The 18856-nt window shown below is 41.4% G+C and overlaps 1 long non-coding RNA gene across 1 annotated transcript; it reads right to left on the reverse strand.

The window, feature by feature from the left end:
- Nucleotides 1–4038: 4038 nt before the first annotated feature.
- On the reverse strand, nucleotides 4039–18138 carry LOC122457638. The gene is made up of 3 exons (XR_006277280.1): nucleotides 17930–18138; nucleotides 13777–13787; nucleotides 4039–4103 (listed from the first exon to the last, which is right to left on the reverse strand). It is a non-coding gene; the product is annotated as an uncharacterized LOC122457638 (long non-coding RNA).
- Nucleotides 18139–18856: the final 718 nt, after the last annotated feature.

Raw genomic sequence — 18856 nt, forward strand, 5'->3', positions numbered from 1 at the left:
CCAACTACAATTCCAATGATACACTGTGACAGTATTTGCAATTCAAAATATTTCTGTATTCAGCTGAAATATTTCAGTACTTGAATGTCTGCTGAAAAATCCTCATTTTCCAACCAACTCTAGTAGTGTCTCCCATATGTACTAAATATTCTGTAAATGTACAAAAAGTCTCAATAACATGGAACTCAAATTAAAAAAATGTACTTGCACCTGCATGAATTGGACCTTCCACATTGCAAAGGCATTTAGTGTTACTCCATACAGTTAAGTTTCCTTCCCAGCAATCTTTATCCAGTTGTCATTCATTCTGTATTATCCATTGGCTAAGTGCCGTTACCATAAAATAGCATCTTTGGTTCCATTTTTATTGTCTGCCAATAACTACAGAGCAGAAAAAGTGATAATTTTCTAAATGTCAGCCATGCAAACTCTAGCTTACATCTGAAAGCTAAGCTGGGATCTTGCTAGCTCTCAAATATCAGCAGCAACAGCAATAAAAATTATACAGATAGAACTCTGAGTAAATTCCAAAGCACCTGACAGCAAGCTAGCACTCTCTCTCAATATGGAGAGAGAGAGAGAAAGTAAACATTGCAGCCACTTCTGGGGTGAAATTTGGTACCTATTAACAGCTAAAAGCACCAGTAAAGGCAAGAAATGAAGACTATTGTAACTAGAACTGGGCAGGAAACCGTTTCCATCCAGCAAAATGTTTGAGATTTCTCAATTTTTTTCTCTCGTTCTGCATCATGATGAACCTGAGACATTAACTATGTGAGAGAAGAGAAGAGAGGGTGCATGAATGTGCCTGGAGGATAGGGCACCCATATGGGATGTGCGAGGCCCAGGTTCAAGTCCCTGATCTGAATCAGGTGGAGCAGGGATTTGAACTTGGATCTCCCCATCACAGGTGAGTGCCCTAAACACACACTAGAAATTCCATCTTGGACCAGAGAAAAGTCCATGGAAACATATAAGTTTTGATATGGGGAAATTTTGGTAGGCAGAATGGAGCCAGGGTATTAGGATTGGTTTTTCAAAAAGGCTATGAAATCTGAGTTGTCAGGACCTTATAATTTTAGCACTCAGCTGAAAGACAGTACAGCAGCACAGCACACTGCCTCAGCATCATGGTAACACACACATCTAATACTAACTCAAAGAGAACAGTTCAGTTTACTCAGGGCTCAATCTGAAGGTGCTAATCACTGTGACTCTGATCCAGTGGCACTTACGCATGTGATTACCTTGAAGCCTGTGAGTAATCCATGGGATTTGAGCATGTATTTAAGTATGTAGTTGGATCAGGGCCAGAATGGTCAACGCCTTGCAGAATTCATCCTTCAATTACTCAAATTAACTTCCTGCAGCATCTAGGTATTTCTTGTTCTGTCATCCAAATAAAGATGAGACCCAACCCTATTTAATTTACATCTGATAGAATCATGTCCAAAAAAGGTATAGTTTCATGAAGATCCTATTACAAGCCTTTTCATCGTTTATTAAGACATTGTTTAGAATTTGTTGGGTTACTGGTCCTTTTTTTCCTATTGTTTTTAAAATCCTTCCTTAAATCTAAAAAAATCACAAACACAAAACCAAGACCCAGTGCTTTTTCAAGTATAAGTACGTGGGCGGCGGCAGGGGAGCTTTGTATCCTGTTGTTCCAGCAGTGTACTTCTGTGAGATTATTTTGTGCTCTGCTCCTGGATTGGAATAGTTTTTAAAAATGCATAAAACTATTCAAAAATATGCAAAGGACTTGAAATAAAAAATCTGAATGCTTTCGCTGTATAAGTCCAAAGGTTTACTAGATGAACAACAATTTCAACTGGTCTGAATTGCGTTCATGTCTTCCACTGATTTATCCCTCTATTGGCCCTTCTAGAGAAGTATAGAGAAGTATCTTTTTTTTTTTTTTGGTTCTGCCCCCTATCTTCTATATTTCATTTCACGTGTCTATCAAGGCTATGAAAGATAAAGCTATCTGCTTTCTCATGTAGTAAAGAACTATATGGAATCAGTTCACCTGTCTGTCACTCCTCATTAAATTCTTACCCTCTTCATTCACATTCTGATCTTTGCAAATGAACATTTGCTTAATAAATGTTCCCAAGACTAACAGTGTGGAGTGAAAATCCCACACAGCAGTAAATTATTAACTCAGTCACAGGGGGAGTGCCATATATGACTTTTCAGAATGAGTTATTATGTGGATCATCATGTAATTATGAATTTTTCAAGCCATGATAGAGGAAAATTGAATATTTAATATTTTATGGACATATTCTGCACTGAGGACATCTTTCAAAATTTTATGATAATTTTTGGAGTGAGCAAAGAGCAGAACAAAAGTTACAAAATAATTACAAAGTGGAATATTTAATCAGTGTGGACATTGTTGGCTACTTCTCAAGTTGCATCATATAATCAAGGTCACGAACTTTTAATCATGGTGTATTCAAATGGAAAAAAATAGGTGCATTAAAATTAATCTACAAGTATGTTTTGATTGTTTAAGAAATGAGAATATGAAACTTAATATTTTATTTTACTGCAGCCATAGTGATGTAAATATTCATGACAACGGGTTGTCAAACTGTCCTGAATGTTCATGGATTATCCTTACTATCCATTTAGAAATGTGGAAAAACTAGGAACAAACTCTGACGATGTATATCAGGAAAGCTTGGGGTGAATAGAGAGAATTAGGAGTCAGCCTGAGACAGAGTTTTGAGAACTAAAAGTCAGTTAAGAGAAAAATAGATTATTTTGCTTTGATTTTGATAAACAAAAGTGTTAATAAAACAAATATTTCTATTTTTTTTGGTGCATGATAGTTAAACAAGATATTGAATTCTGGCATTTCTGTGGCACCCTTGCATCACTGGCCACCTTAAAGCAAACCTACTGTGAGAAATCAAGTGATTGACAAATAAGATTATCTTTAGAACCTTGAACAAAAAAAAGTCCTGTTCAAACAAAATATCATTAACTATAAAAGCCTGAGAAATTGGCAGAGCAAATACAGTAAAAACATAACATTCGTCTGGAATTACTGTCTGGCTCATGCATATTTACAAATATTTTAATTCTATTTATTTTAATTTATCTATTTAAATAATTTATTCCATGCCCATTACAAAAAAGAGCCATCTCTGTGCTGTGCATAAGGTAATTAAATAATTCAGTAATTAAAACACAAATTGTGCCCAATGCTACAGATTCCCAAGCAGCAGCCAGTCTCTGTCAACACAGAAAGAGTAAAGGGAAACAAGGGGAAGTTAAATGGTCTTTGAATAGAATGACCCCTCAGAAGTCTTAAGCACAGTCATAAAGAGATCAATGGACAGCTTCAGATAGGAAGAGCCATAACTATGGTGCCAACACTAAGATGGCCCTAACAATCTAAATACTACAAACAAGCACTTTGGGCTTTATTGAGTGAAAAATCCATCCACTGTCTGCAGAACCAACCTTCCACACAAACTTCCTCGTGACTGGACTTTACAAAAACTAGACAAGCCATTTACAACACACACTTTGCTTCTCTACAAAAGAAAAAGGACACTAAGCTATCTAAACTACTATATGCCACAAGGGGCCACAACAATGGTTCCCATAACCCACCCAGCAATATTGTTAATCTATCCAACTATACTCTTAGCCCAGAAGAAGAATCTGTCCTATCTCGGGGCCTCTCCTTTTGCCCCTCCACCCCCACGAACATGATACAGTTCTGTGGTGACCTAGAATCCTATTTTCGACATCTCAGACTCAAGGAATATTTCCAACACACCTCTGACCAACATATTAACCCACAGAGACCTTCCTGCCAACACTACAAAAAGAAGGATTCTGGGTGGACTCCTCCTGAAGGTCGAAACAGCAGCCTGGATTTCTACATAGAATGCTTCCACCGACGTGCACGAGCTGAAATTGTGGAAAAGCAGCATCGCTTACCCCATAACCTCAGCCATGCAGAACACAGTGCCATCCACAGTCTCAGAAACAACTCTGACATCATAATCAAAAAGGCTGACAAAGGAGGTGCTGTCGTTATCATGAATAGGTCGGAGTATGAACAAGAGGCTACTAGGCAGCTCTCCAACACCACTTTCTACAAGCCATTACCCTCTGATCCCACTGAGAGTTACCAAAAGAAACTACAGCATTTGCTCAAGAAACTTCCTGAAAAAGCACAAGAACAAATCCGCACAGACACACCCCTAGAACCCCGACCTGGGCTATTCTATCTGCTACCCAAGATCCATAAACCTGGAAATCCTGGACGCCCCATCATCTCAGGCATTGGCACCCTGACAGCAGGATTGTCTGGCTATGTAGACTCCCTCCTCAGGCCCTTCGTTACCGCACTCCCAGCTATCTTCGAGACACCACTGACTTCCTGAGGAAACTACAGTCCATTGGTGATCTTCCTAAAAACACCATCCTAGCCACTATGGATGTAGAAACCCTCTACACCAACATTCCACACAAAGATGGACTACAAGCCATCAGAAACAGTATCCCCGATACTGTCTCGGCTAACCTGGTGGCTGAACTTTGTGACTTTGTCCTCACCCATAACTATTTCACATTTGGGGACAATGTATACCTTCAAATCAGCGGCACTGCGATGGGTACCCGCATGGCCCCACAGTATGCCAACATTTTTATGGCTGACTTAGAACAACGCTTCCTCAGCTCTCGTCCCCTAATGCCCCTACTCTACTTGCGCTACATTGATGACATCTTCATCATCTGGACCCATGGAGAAGAAGCCCTTGAGGAATTCCACCAGGATTTCAACAATTTCCATCCCACCATCAACCTCAGCCTGGACCAGTCCACACAAGAGATCCACTTCCTGGACACTACGGTGCTAATAAGCGATGGTCACATAAACACCACCCTATATCAGAAACCTACTGACCACTATTCCTACCTACATGCCTCTAGCTTTCATCCAGATCATACCACTCGATCCATTGTCTACAGCCAAGCTCTACGATATAACCGCATTTGCTCTAACCCCTCAGACAGAGACAAACACCTACAAGATCTCTATCATGCATTCCTACAACTACAATACCCACCTGCTGAAGTGAAGAAACAGATTGACAGAGCCAGAAGAGTACCCAGAAGTCACCTACTACAGGACAGGCCCAACAAAGAAAATAATAGAACGCCACTAGCCATCACCTTCAGCCCCCAACTAAAACCTCTCCAACGCATCATCAAGGATCTACAACCTATCCTGAAGGACGACCCATCATTCTCACAGATCTTGGGAGAAAGACCAGTCCTTGCTTACAGACAGCCCCCCAATCTGAAGCAAATACTCACCAGCAACCACACACCACACAACAGAACCATTAACCCAGGAACCTATCCTTGCAACAAAGCCCGTTGCCAACTCTGTCCACATATCTATTCAGGGGATACCATCATAGGGCCTAATCACATCAGCCACACTATCAGAGGCTCGTTCACCTGCGCATCTACCAATGTGATATATGCCATCATGTGCCAGCAATGCCCCTCTGCCATGTACATTGGCCAAACTGGACAGTCTCTATGTAAAAGAATGCATGGACACAAATCAGACGTCAAGAATTATAACATTCAAAAACCAGTTGGAGAACACTTCAATCTCTCTGGTCACTCGATTACAGACCTAAGAGTGGCTATCCTTCAACAAAAAAGCTTCAAAAACAGACTCCAACGAGAGACTGCTGAATTGGAATTAATTTGCAAACTGGATACAATTAACTTAGGCTTGAATAGAGACTGGGAATGGATGAGTCATTACACAAAGTAAAACTATTTCCCCATGTTATTTCTCCCCCCCCCACCCCACCCCCCACTGTTCCTCTGATATTCTTGTTAACGGCTGGAATTAGCCTACCTTGCTTGTCACCATGAAAGGTTTTCCTCCTTTCCCCCCCTGCTGCTGGTGATGGCTTATTTTAAGTGATCACTCTCCTTACAGTGTGTATGATAAAACCCATTGTTTCATGTTCTCTGTGTGTGTATATAAATCTCTCCTCTGTTTTTTCCACCAAATGCATCCGATGAAGTGAGCTGTAGCTCACGAAAGCTTATGCTCTAATAAATTTGTTAGTCTCTAAAGTGCCACAAGTACTGCTTTTCTTTTTGCGAATACAGACTAACACAGCTGCTACTCTGAAACCTGTCTGCAGGAAGGGAGCAACCACTTCAGACAAACCTACATTCAAACAATGTCTTTTGTGGCCTTATAAGGAGTGGAAAAGTTAGGTGACTATTTTAGGGCCCAATCGTGCAGTGTGCTGAGCTGAGGAATTAAGCAGAGCCGTGCAAAAGTTTTCAAACCACATTTTTTGCCTTTTATTTGGAAAACGCAACATCTTGTAAAAAGCTGATGACTTCCCCCCTTGCCCCTATTTTTGGCTAAATGTTCATTACTTTTTTATTGAAATGATCTAAAACATTATTAAAATTTTTCTATTAATGAAAGCCTGGTTTTCAGTAAACAAAAAAAAATTCTATAAAGTTTTTTTTATTTTTCAACCAGCTCTAGTACTGAGCAAGCTCAAATCTCACTGATGCCAAGGGGAGATAAGTGTGTTAATTGTTGCACAGGTGGCGGTCAGTACCTACCATGATCAGACTTTTAGTGACTAAGGCACATTGTGTATGTCCACACAGCAAAGAAAAACCCATGGCTGGCCCATACCAGCTGACTCAGGCCTGCAGGGTTCAGGTTGAGGGGCTGTTTCGTTGCTGTGTAAGTGTTTAATTTGTAATTAAAGGTTCCTGGGCTCAAGCAATCTTTTTACTTTCATAATTGAGGTGACAAGCCCAGAGGTGCTGGGGCTATGAAATGCCAAGCCTACAGGTTATGGGGCTCAGCCCTGGTAAGCCCTGGCACAAATTAAGCACTGACTATATTGTCTTCTGGGCTCAGGGTGGAGCCTGGGCTCGGGGACCCATCCCCCTCACAGAGTCACAGAGCTCAGGTTCCAGCCCAACCACAGAAGTCTACACAGCAATGAAATAGGCTTGCAGCCCAAGCCCATATCAGCCGGCACGGGCCAGCCACGGGTGTTTAACCGCTGTGTAGACATACGCATAGAGGCCCCAGTTCAGCAAAGCACTTAAGCATATGCTTAACTTTAAGCATGTAAGTGATCACATCCCTAACGAGCAAAGCACTTAACCATGTATTTAAGAGCTTTGCTGAATCAGGGACATAGAAAAAAGCACACAGTACATGACTTCTAAATGTAATCTGTTTGCAAATTATTTTAACAATCACTCTGCAGCATTTAAAGACCAGTTATAATGCAATTGAACATAGAGTTTGGTGAAACATAAAACATTTTTCTTTTGAGCTACAAGTAATTATAGAATTAAAAAAACAAATTCTAAAGATAAATAGCTGTCTCAAATATATGACTAAAACATATCATGAAAGTGACTGGGCTTTGACTAAAGATCTCTGGTAGTTTTTGCAGGCATACGGCTGTTTTTTAATGCTGGTGGCCTGGCTGACTTCCTATGATGACAACAATAAATAATCATTCCAGTCTAGATAATTACATTTTGTGTATCTAAATTCCACCTGCAATTTCAAATGCATATAGTACTCTTCTTCATTTGATGTCCCAAAGGGTTATGTATGTGTTACTATGTATTGTTAAACAGCTGCTGCATTTCACTCCAAAGAAATTAAATATCAGAGGTGAGTTTAAGTGTACAAAGTGTTTCAGGTGAAAGACACTAGATAAATGAGAGTAATTATTATTAGTGTTTTAAAGTACTGTATATATTCATTTACTTTTCTTCACAGAATTCTTATGATTTTTTGTGTATGAAAGAATGATAATAATAGAGTTGGAAAAGTTCATAAATCTGGGTAATCAACCTGCCAATGAGGACTATAAGAACAACATAACATATGAATGGCCATATTGGATCAGACCAATGGTCCATGTAGCCAAGTATCCTCTCTTCTGACAATGACCAGGGACAGATGTTTCAGAGGGAATGAACAGAACCCTCTGAAAAGAAGCAATTATGGAGTGATCCATCTTCTGTTGTACAGGCTTAGCCTCTGGCAGTCAAAGGTTTAGGGAAACCCAGAGCATGGGGTTGCATTCCTGACCCTCTTTGTTAATAGCCCCTGGTGGACCTGTCCTCCCTGAGCTTATCTAACACTTTTTTTTAACTGTTATATTTTTGGCCTTCACAACATTCCCTGGGAATGATTCCACAGGACTGTGCATTGTGTGAAGAAATATTTCCCTATGTTTATTTTAAACCTGGTGCCTATTAATTTCATTAGATGGTCTCTGATTCTTGTGTTACATGAAGGGGTTAAAACAACAGGACTACTTGTGGCACCTTAGAGACTAACAAATTTATTTGAGCGTAAGCTTTCGTGGGCTACAGCCCACTTCATCAGATGCATGCTGTGGAAAATACAGTAGAACGATTTTATATACACAGAGAACATGAAGCAATGGGTGTTACCATACACACTATAACGAGAGTGATCAGTTAAGGTGAGCTATTACCACCAGGAGAGAGGGAAAAAAAACCTTTTTGTAGTGATCATCAAGATGGGCCATTTCCAGCAGTTGACAAGAACATGTGAGGAACAGTGGGGGGGGAGGGGGAATAAATATGGGGAAATAGTTTTACTTTGTATAATGACACATCCACTCCCAGTTTTTATTCAAGCCTAATTTAATGGTGTCCAGTTTGCAAATTAATTCCAATTCAGCAGTCTCTCGTTGGAGTCTGTTTTTGAAGCATTTTTATTATAATATTGCGACTTTTAGGTCTGTAATCAGGTGACCAGAGAGATTGAAGTGTTCTCTGACTGGTTTTTGAATGTTATAATTCTTGACGTCTGATTTATGTCCATTTATTCTTTTACGTAGAGACTGTCCAGTTTGGCCAATGTACATGGCAGAGGGGCGTTGCTGGCACATGATGGCATATATCACATTGGTAGATGTGCAGGTAAACGAGCCTCTGATAGTGTGGCTGATGTGATTAGGCCCTATGATGGTGTCCTCTGAATAGATATGTGGACAGAGTTGGCAACGGGCTTTGTTGCAAGGATAGGTTCCTGGGTTAGTGTTTTTGTGTTGAGGTTTTATAGACTTCTATTATATCCCCTTCCCCCTTTTAGCTGTCTCTTTTGTAAACTGAACATTCACAGTTTTCTTAATCTGTTCTCATATAGAAGCTGTTCCATACCCTTAATCACTATGTTGCCCTTCTCTGCAGCTTTTCTAATTCTAATATATCTTTTTTGAGATAGGGCGACCAGAACTGCACACAGTATTCAAGTTGTGGGCGTACCATGGATTTGTATTGTGTCATTATTATATTTTCTGTCTTCTTTTCTATCCCTTTCGTAATGGCTCCTAACACTGTTAGCTTTTTTGACTCATGCCACACACTGAGCAGATGTTTTTTCTAGTGCTATTATTTAATCTCATTTATATTTATATTGGTCTATAAAATAAACATCTAGGAATACTTATTTCCAGAAATGTGGTTCCAGTTTTGTTTCATAATAACACTCTGAAGAATCTATGGCCACCTCAGACTTCACAGTTTCTTTCTACTCTTCACAGTGTTGAAGTGGTATGTAGACCTCACATCCTTCTGCTCCATACTACACAGGCCCCCACCCCTGGATCTGAAGGAGAATCTCCATTAGCACTCTTAATGAGCAGGGATCCTAATTTTCCAAGATAAAAATAAAAATAAAAATCTATGTTTTTCTGTGAACCCTGAACTTTAGTTTCCCTAGCCACAATATATATAGCTATCAGTTAAACACAATTTTTATTGATATATTTACAATTTTTAAGCTGACTGCCCAAGCCCTGCACATTCTTCTGATTATCCAAATTTTAGATTATCCAATCTGGCCCTGGTCCCAATTAGATTGGATAATCAGGGTTCCACTGTATATATTTTATTTTTTCACAAAATTTAAAAACTAAAGATTCTCTGCAAAAAACCCACAAATTCCATGTTTTTCTGTGGCAAACGGATTTCTAAGATCCCTGCTAATGGGCAGTTCTAATTCTATCTAGTTGAAGAACATGCATATTAGCCAGTTTATTATAATATATTTAGAGCTGGAAACTTTAGTTTAAAAGTCAGGATTTACAAGTAAATTCCTGCCAAAATCAGTGTAGGGGTATATTAATAAATATTTATTTACACTTCCTCTTCATCCAAAACACATCCCAAAAAGCCATGTTTTATCTGGCTGAACAATGCATAGTGGAACAAACCCATGGAAAAAGCCATAGGAGATACACAGAAGGGAAGGGTGGCTATGGAGAATCGACCCCCACTGAGTAGCCTCCAGTGTCCCCCTCTGCAAAAATCTCTGCATGGCTGACAGATTGCACCAAGAAAAGGGGAATGACTAGGCAGTGCATGGATGAGCCCCACCTGCATGTGAACTAAAATGACTCCTCATGAAAGCAGCACTATCAGCACTAGCTGTAGCCCTATAAGTCAAAACATCATTGGCACTAGATGCAATAGCATTGTCTAGCTCTGTGTGCTGTGCGAGGCCCATTGGAGGAGTCACTTAGGCATCCTTGCTGCCATTGCTGCAACTGTATATCAAAGACAGCAAGATTCACTATATTACTGGCTAAGATCTGACAGGTTGAGGGCAGGGTTTCCACAGACCCCCAGCCACTACAACGATTGTCCCATGCCCATATTGTATCCCCACTACTTTCACAATGTGTTGGAGCATACAGCCCAATGGCTCTGTGTTTAAACCCACTGGAAATTGTGTGAGTGACATACAGGAAGGGCGCCAAGGTGCTTCCCTTTGTTTTTACACAGGAGGCAAGCACACTGTATTTTTCATTATGCTCACAGTAATAAGTTCCTGTTCTGCAGCTCCTCCAAAAATGCAAGTTCCAGGCTAGCTAGTGAGCCTGTTTCTGTTCCCATTGAAGTCAATGGCAAAATTGCCATTAGACTTCAAAGGAAACAGGAATGAGCCCATGGAGAGTTGTATGTGTAGAATAAAGACATAAGTGCCCCAGTCAGCAATTTTAGATCATCTAATAGTGAAAATGTCCAGGAGTAGTATGGAAAACTGCCAAAATATTTCTAATATGTGGGTTTTATCAGCATGATATTTATTAGCAAAAAATTATTGCCTCAATTTTGCAAATAAATGTTGAAAAGCAGAAGCCTACTTTTAATAGTAAAACATACAGCCAAAGCATAAAGCACAAAGTCCTGGCTGACAACATAATGTCTTACATACCTGTGTTTTTTTCTTTGAATAGTAAATACAAAAATACTTAGCACTACCTAGCACTGTATATGGTCAAAGCACTGTGGAACCTGTACTAATCGTCACTGAGTTTTAGACACTCATTATATGCAAATGAATTCAGACGTGAAAGTAGGCATTAGGAAACAGAATATTAGAATACATTATAAAATGGACCAGAGAAAACAATTGATTTGATTGGCTGAGCATTCCAAGCAGTGACTAGCGATCAGCACAATTCACTTAAATAGTTCTGCACAGTGAATTGTGCAGAACTATTTAAGTGAATTGTGCTGATTGCAGTCAGAGCTTAGAAGCGCATCACTTAATTAACAATATAAATATTTTAAAAATTAACAATTCATAAAACCACAATAAGAGGCTCCATTGTGAGTATAGAGTAGGATTAATTCTCAGTTGGCTGCTCTGATGGCACTCGGCCTTCAGTCTCTTGCCTTACAACAACACACTCGGTGTGAATTAATGCAACACAATTCACGCCCTGTCACGTCTCATTACTTAATTATGAAATGTCTTTAGCACTTTGGACATTACTCAGCCTGTCTGATTGGCTGTGACTGCTGTCAAACCCATTTTAATAATAGCCAGTACATGCATGGATAGATCCATCCCCCGCCCTGCTTTCCTTCTCTTTATTCATGAATTCCATTTCATAATAGTAATAATATACTCTAGGCAGTGCATTTCCAGGGAATTATTGCATTTCTCAAGTTGGCAAAGTCATTTGGCCTTTCACCCTTATGCCTTGCAACACCAATCTAGGCATGTTATAATTGCCCAGAAATGCACTCTCTGGAGTATTATAATTCTTATTTGAAGTTGTTTCACTTTCACCTGACCAGTCCATGCAGATTCCAGGAAGAAGAGAGGTCATCTGGTCACGGAGTTTAAGGCCAGAAGGGGTCACCAGATCATCTAATCTGACCTCCTGTATATCACAGGCCCCCAAAACCACCCAGCATCCACATACTAAACCCAACAACCAAAATGAGTCCAAAGTATCACAGTCCACAGGAGACTAGACTGTTCCTGTATTAAATTATTCTCTCTGGATGGGCAATCAGACTCCACCTGTGGTGTATGGATATGTGTGTATACATAAGGCACATGCACATAAAATTTCAACACATTAATTTACAAATATTAAACACATTTTATAAGTTAAAATCCACACACTTTCATGTCTCTTGACAATTCAACAGCACCATCTCCCAAGTCTTTAAGGTGGCAGTAACTTACTCTGAAAATGCACACCGTGACACTCATGATTTAAGAAGAGATGTGGAGCCACATACATTGATACAGTAGAATGCAGAGATTTTTTTTAAACGTTAGACACTATGGAGATTGTTTTTGAAACCTTAAAGGAAATCATTCTTGTAAAGCAACCTTTGATCCTTAATGACTAAAGAAAGGATAAAATATGTTACTCCGTTTATGATAAACTAATGGTAAATAAATACTTTATTGAAGTAGAAGGAGAAAATAATTCATGGTTTAAAAATAATCCTCAGATTCAACAGTGCCAAAATCTTGCAAGATGTTCTCATGAGAATTTGGCCTATCCAAGCCCCTTCTGGTTTTGGATCTTACTAGAGATGGGTTTAAATTGACAAATTGTATCCAGATATCAAACCTGAATTCTTCCCCAAAGTTAGGGGTATTCAGAGCTGAGGCTTCTGGTCAGTGTGTTATAAATACTTTGCAGTATACTTTGACAGTGCCTGTCATACAAAGATCTCAAAATCCCTTAATAAACATTAATGAGTGAAGCCCAGGTGAGATAGGTCCGTATCACCAGTAAGTAATATTTGATAGTCGGGTATTCTAATATAGTTTATACCAGAAACTATAAACTACAAAACCTCTGAATCTACCTTCTCCCTCCCCCCTCAGGATCATTCGCTTTTCTACAATTACAGGTTCCCCATTCCTTTACTTTTTAATACTTAATCATAGATTTCAAGAGTCTATTACAATCATATATTCCGATCTTCATAACACAATCCAAAGAACCTCACCCATTAATCTCTGCATCAAGTCAACAATTTCTATTTGATCTTGTAACGAGATACACTCACTGCTGCAGTGCTTCCTTGTGGCTAGGCATGGGGATTAGCTCTCACCCAATCTGGCATTCTTCCCAGTGGCTGCTTGCACCTTGGCCTCTCAGAGACTTGGGGTACTACCTCTTTGTGACTCAACCCTCCAGTCACATCACTGTTTAGTATCCTCTTCCGGGGTGTCAAAGTCCTACTGGACAAGCTGTCCATATGGCATGTAAGGGAGTCTTCCAGTCCAAGTGTAGGTCCAGTGCCACTTTCCCAATGACTGGCAAGGGAACCTATCACTAGGTATAGGGATTCTACACCTATCAACCACAGTCTACTCAATCTCAGACCCTGTTGCTGTTTCCCTGAGCTCCTTTGTACCTCTCTAACTCCTGTTCCACCTCTGGGTTTATCAACTTGATCTTCCTCCACTCCCAATGGATACTTCATCCCTCTCTGCTTCTTGCCAGACACTGCAGTCCAGGGCAGTATCCAAGGACTTACTCTCCCCCAGAACTCCTCCTTGTCCCTAGCCAACTCCCTTTCACTCTAGGGAGTAACTACAGAACTCCTCCCTGCAGCCCTCTCCTGTTCTCAACTTCCTGGCTTTATAGAAGCCCAGCTGGGTTTCATCTTCAACTGGACTTTATCAGTCCCTGGCTCTCCTCCAAGTGCAGCCTATAAGGTCAATTGGCTCTTTTTAACCTGCTCAAGCCTTGTGTGGGGAGGACACCCCATCACAGATATATAGCATAGCTTTTAGAAAATTATAGGCTTAGTGGGAGGGGAGAGCTATTGTTGCCTGCAGCTGGCCTAGCCTCCCTGTTGTGCATCTTGAAATGGTGAATGCAGTACAGAAAACCTGCTCACCACTCCTGTTTCCCTAGCACACTTACAAGCAAGCTGTCTGACAACTCCTTTCCTGTTCATATGTAAAAAGCCATGCTAGATTTAACTGCTGTTGAGAGACTAAAGGCTTGTCTACAAGGTGTGATAATGTGCACCAGTGGAATGTGAATTCAAATTCACAACAATATTTGGTGCACTAAATGGCTTGTGTAGACCCTGCTGGCATGCATGAAAAGTTCCCTAGTGTTTATTAACATATAACTGTTTCAACCCATGGTCAAATGGTTACTGTGCTGTGTAGACAAGCCCTGAGGGAAAGAAGGGTGGTTTGTGGTTGAAACATAAGACTGGGGTTCAGGGGACCAGAGTTCAGCTCCTGGATGTGGTACAGGTTTCCTATGTGACCTTGGGGAGGCCAATCACAACCATATTTCAGACATGAAAATGGACACCTTAGCCATCTCAAATTGGAGGCCATTTTGGGTTCTCTGTGCTTCAGTTTGCCCATCTATAAATTGATCCTAATGGATGATGAAGAAGTCATTATATGTCCTGAGAAAGGTGGGATTTGGGCTTTCTTTGCTCCCATCCTTGAAGACCATGATTTGGGAAACGGGCCAGTTGGTGTCCCACAAAGAAGTTGAAAGAGGAGAGTGTTGCAGGCTATTGAAGAAGACCTTACTGTAGAAAGTAGGAAAGGAATAGGGGATACAGAGACTGGAACAGGGGACTGCCACTTGGACTCCTGGGATAGAGGTTTATGGCTTCAGATAGTAAACATGCTGAACTCCACAGTTTGGCTGCACTAATTTCTCTGAGTTTTTTTCTGATTCATTTCAAAACTATATGAACCAGTATTTTTAAAATATGCCCCTCAAACTTCTAAAAACTGAAGCTGGTGAGTTCCTCACAACTATAATTGGTCAATAAACACAATGAAAGCCACCACCAAAAGTAAACTCATTTCAGCACCTAGAGTGTGTGTACCCTTTTGCACTGCCCATCACACGGAGCTGTGAAATCTCTGAAGAGACTGCTGTTAAAGTAACTGGGGCAGGAACAAGCTAGAGATTTTAATTTTAATGATATGGAATGTCAAGTTTTAAATAACAAATTAAAGATTCTCATGATTCCTTTCCTCAGAGCTCTTGTATATCTGCTGGAGACAATGGAGAAAACAAGGTGGAAGACTAGCCAAGTGAGCTGCTCTCTGTTAAAAATTAGAGCAAGTAGAGGCCCAAATAAAAGAGGAGGTGAAGATGGAGCTCAAAACCCAACTATGACAGTGAAAGCTGAAAAGAATCTGTTATCTCAACAGACATTGAATCCCAAAGACCAAATATGTAGCAGGAATAGGCAGGTAGAATGTATGTACTTTATATAGTATGGGAAAGCTGGCACAAGTTACACAAGAAGTCGGGCATGTGCAGAAATTAAACTTTGACCCTGGGAGGAGCTCCCTCTTCCCTCTCCTCACCCCATCCCTGACAGGAGCTCCCTCCTTCCCTCCCCCTGGCCTCTGCCCCAGTTCCAGCAGGAGCTGGCTCTTCTCTCCCCCTGACCCCTGCCCCCAGGGCCAGGAGGAGCTCAGTCTCCCACACACAAACCCATGCCACCATGGCCCCCAGGCTGGAGGAGTTCTGTGCCCCTGATGATTATTGGTGGGGGTACCCCTGCTTGCCCCACCTTGTGCATGCCCCTACGAGAAGTGAAAAAATACCATCTGACCTTGACTTTGCCAGCAATGTTGCTTTACTGAGTATGACATGGAATGGAATGATTGACTTTAATTCAGAGGTAGAATTGGAAGCAGCAAAAATTGGACTGAAAGTAAATGCAAAGAAAATTAATATTATGAAGCTAGTAAACTGAACAACTGGATGGAAAAGGTAGAAGAGTTCTGCTATCTGGGAAATGTGATGATATTTGAAGGTAGCTGCAATAAAGATATTCATAGGAGATTAGGAAAAGCAAACACCACTTTTGGAAGGATGAACAAGATCAGGTCAAACAACACACCAAATTAAGAGTCAGATCAGTGTACGTATGTACGTTACGTACAGTGCATACTACTGGCAGCACTGAGAAGAAACAGTGCTGGCTGCCCCACTGCCCACTCAAATTTGGCCTCACCAGCCCACTGTTGTGAAGAGGATCATCAGGGCCAAAACTGAGCATGTAGCATTGCGACCCCCCCATGTACAGGGGTCTCAGCACTGCTCAGTTAGGCCCCATGGTTCCTCACCTGAGTAGCATGGTGACCCCCTGTACACTGGAATTGCAACACCATTCACCCAGTTTTAGCCCTGCAGTCCCTCTGGTAGGATGGAGGGGCTGCAGGACCAAACCTGAGGAGTGCTGCCAACCCCTGTACATGGGGATCACAAAATCAGTCACTTAATTTTGGCCCTGCAGCTCCTCCATCATGACAAAGGATCACAGACCCAAATCTGAGTGGGCAGTGGGATAGCCAGCACTGCTGCTCTTCAGTACTGTTGTGGTGCCAGCTCTCGTACCAGAGCTTCCCACACAGAGGCCTACCCAGCTTTGCCCCACTTCAAGCAGCCCATATCCCTCCTCAGTGATGGGTAGTGACACTGTGTCTGGGCAGACCAGGATGGAAAGTGGGGGCTTAGCATTTTCAGGTGAGGTGCTAGTGTCAGCAGCTGTAGCAAGGATGGATCCACAGAGATTGACAGTGCAAATTTATGGAGAGTGTCCCTGGATCAGATGATCCCATGTTACTGTACTGAGTACGCTACTATGCGGAGCAGAGACTTGGCCAATGATAGTGGCCAACAAAAGAGATCGGAAGCTGACCATCACAGATGGCTGAAAAAGATACTACACATTTAATGGAAAGACAAAATAACAAATGTGAGAATAAGGCAGCTGAAGGAGCTGGACGTGTTAGAAAATATCAGTGAAAGAAGGCTCAGGTGGTTGGGACAGGTACATAGTATGGAAGATGGGAGATATGCTAACCAAACATTGAAATGGGTACCCAAAGGAGGAAAGAGAAAGTGAAGAAGGCCAAGGAAGAACTGGCAGAAGACAGTGACAGAAGATATTGGATGCACTGGCATCACCTGGGAAGAACGCCATAACTAGAGGAAACAATGAGGAGTCCTTATGACACCTTAGAGATTTAACAAATGTATTTGGGCTAAGCTTTCATGGGCCATAACCCACTTCATCAGATGCATGGAGTGAAAAATACAGTAAGGAGGTATAAATATACAGCACATGAAAAGATGGGAGTTGCTTTACCAGGTGGGGGGTCAGTACTAATGAGGCCAATTCAATTAGGGTGGAAGTGGCCCATTCCCAAAAGTTGCCAAGAAGGGGTGAATATCAACAGAGGGAAAATTACTTTTTGTAGAGCTAACGAGGCCAATTCAATCAAAGTGGATGTGGTGCACTCCCAGCAGTTGACAAGAAGGTGTGAATATCAACAGAGGGAAAATTATTTTTTATAGTGACCCAGCCACTCCAAGTCTTTATTCAGGCCTAATTTGATGGCATCAAGTTTGCAAATTAATTCCAAGTTCTGCGGTTTCTCACTGAAGTCTGTTTCTGAAGTTTTTTTGTTGAAGAACGGCCACTTTCAAGTCTGTTATTGAGTGTCAGTCAGCATGAATAGGTTGGAGTATGAACGAGAGGCTGCTAGGCAACTCTCTGACACCACATTCTACAGGCCATTACCCTCTGATCCAACGGTGGAGTACCAAAAGACACTGCACTATCTGCTCAAGAAAATCCCTGAAGAAGCACAGGCCTAGCATAGACACACCCCTAGAGCCCTGACCAGGGGTATTCTATCTGCTACCCAAGATCCATAAACCTAGGAATCCTGGATTCCCCATCATCTCAGGCATTGGCACCCTGACATCAGGATTGTCCGGCTATGTAGACACTCTCCTCAGACCCTATGCTACCAGCACTCCCAGCTATCTTCGAGACACCACTGACTTCCTGAGGAAACTACAATCCTCTGGTGATCTTCCAGAAAACAGCATCCTAGCCAGTATGGATGTAGAAACCCTCTACACCAACATTCCACACAAAGATGGACTACAAGCCATCAGGAACAGTATCCCCGATAATGTCACGGCAAACCTGGTGGCTGAGCTTTGTGAATTTGTCCTCACCCACAACTATTTCAGATTTGGGGACAATTTATACCTTCAAGTCAACAGCACTGCTATGGGTACCCGCATTGCCCCATAGTATGCCAACATTTTTATGGCTGACTTAGAACAATGCTTCCTCAGCTCATGTCCCCTAGTACCCCTACTCTACTTGCACTACATTGATGACAGCTTCATCATCTGGACCCATGGGAAGGAGGGTCTTGAGGATTCCACCTGGATTTCAACAATTTCCACCCCACCATCAACCTCAGCCTGGACCAGTCCACAAAAGAGATCCACTTCCTGGACACTACAGTACAAATAAGCGATGGTCACATAACCACCACCCTATATCGGAAACCTACTGACCACTATACTTACCTATATGCCTCCAGCTTTCATCCAGACCAGATCACACAATCCATTGTCTACAGCCAAGTCCTCAGATACAACCACATTTTCTCTAATCCCTCAGACAG

This window comes from Dermochelys coriacea, chromosome 1, assembly GCF_009764565.3.
Source record: "Dermochelys coriacea isolate rDerCor1 chromosome 1, rDerCor1.pri.v4, whole genome shotgun sequence".
Taxonomy (NCBI): domain Eukaryota; kingdom Metazoa; phylum Chordata; order Testudines; family Dermochelyidae; genus Dermochelys; species Dermochelys coriacea.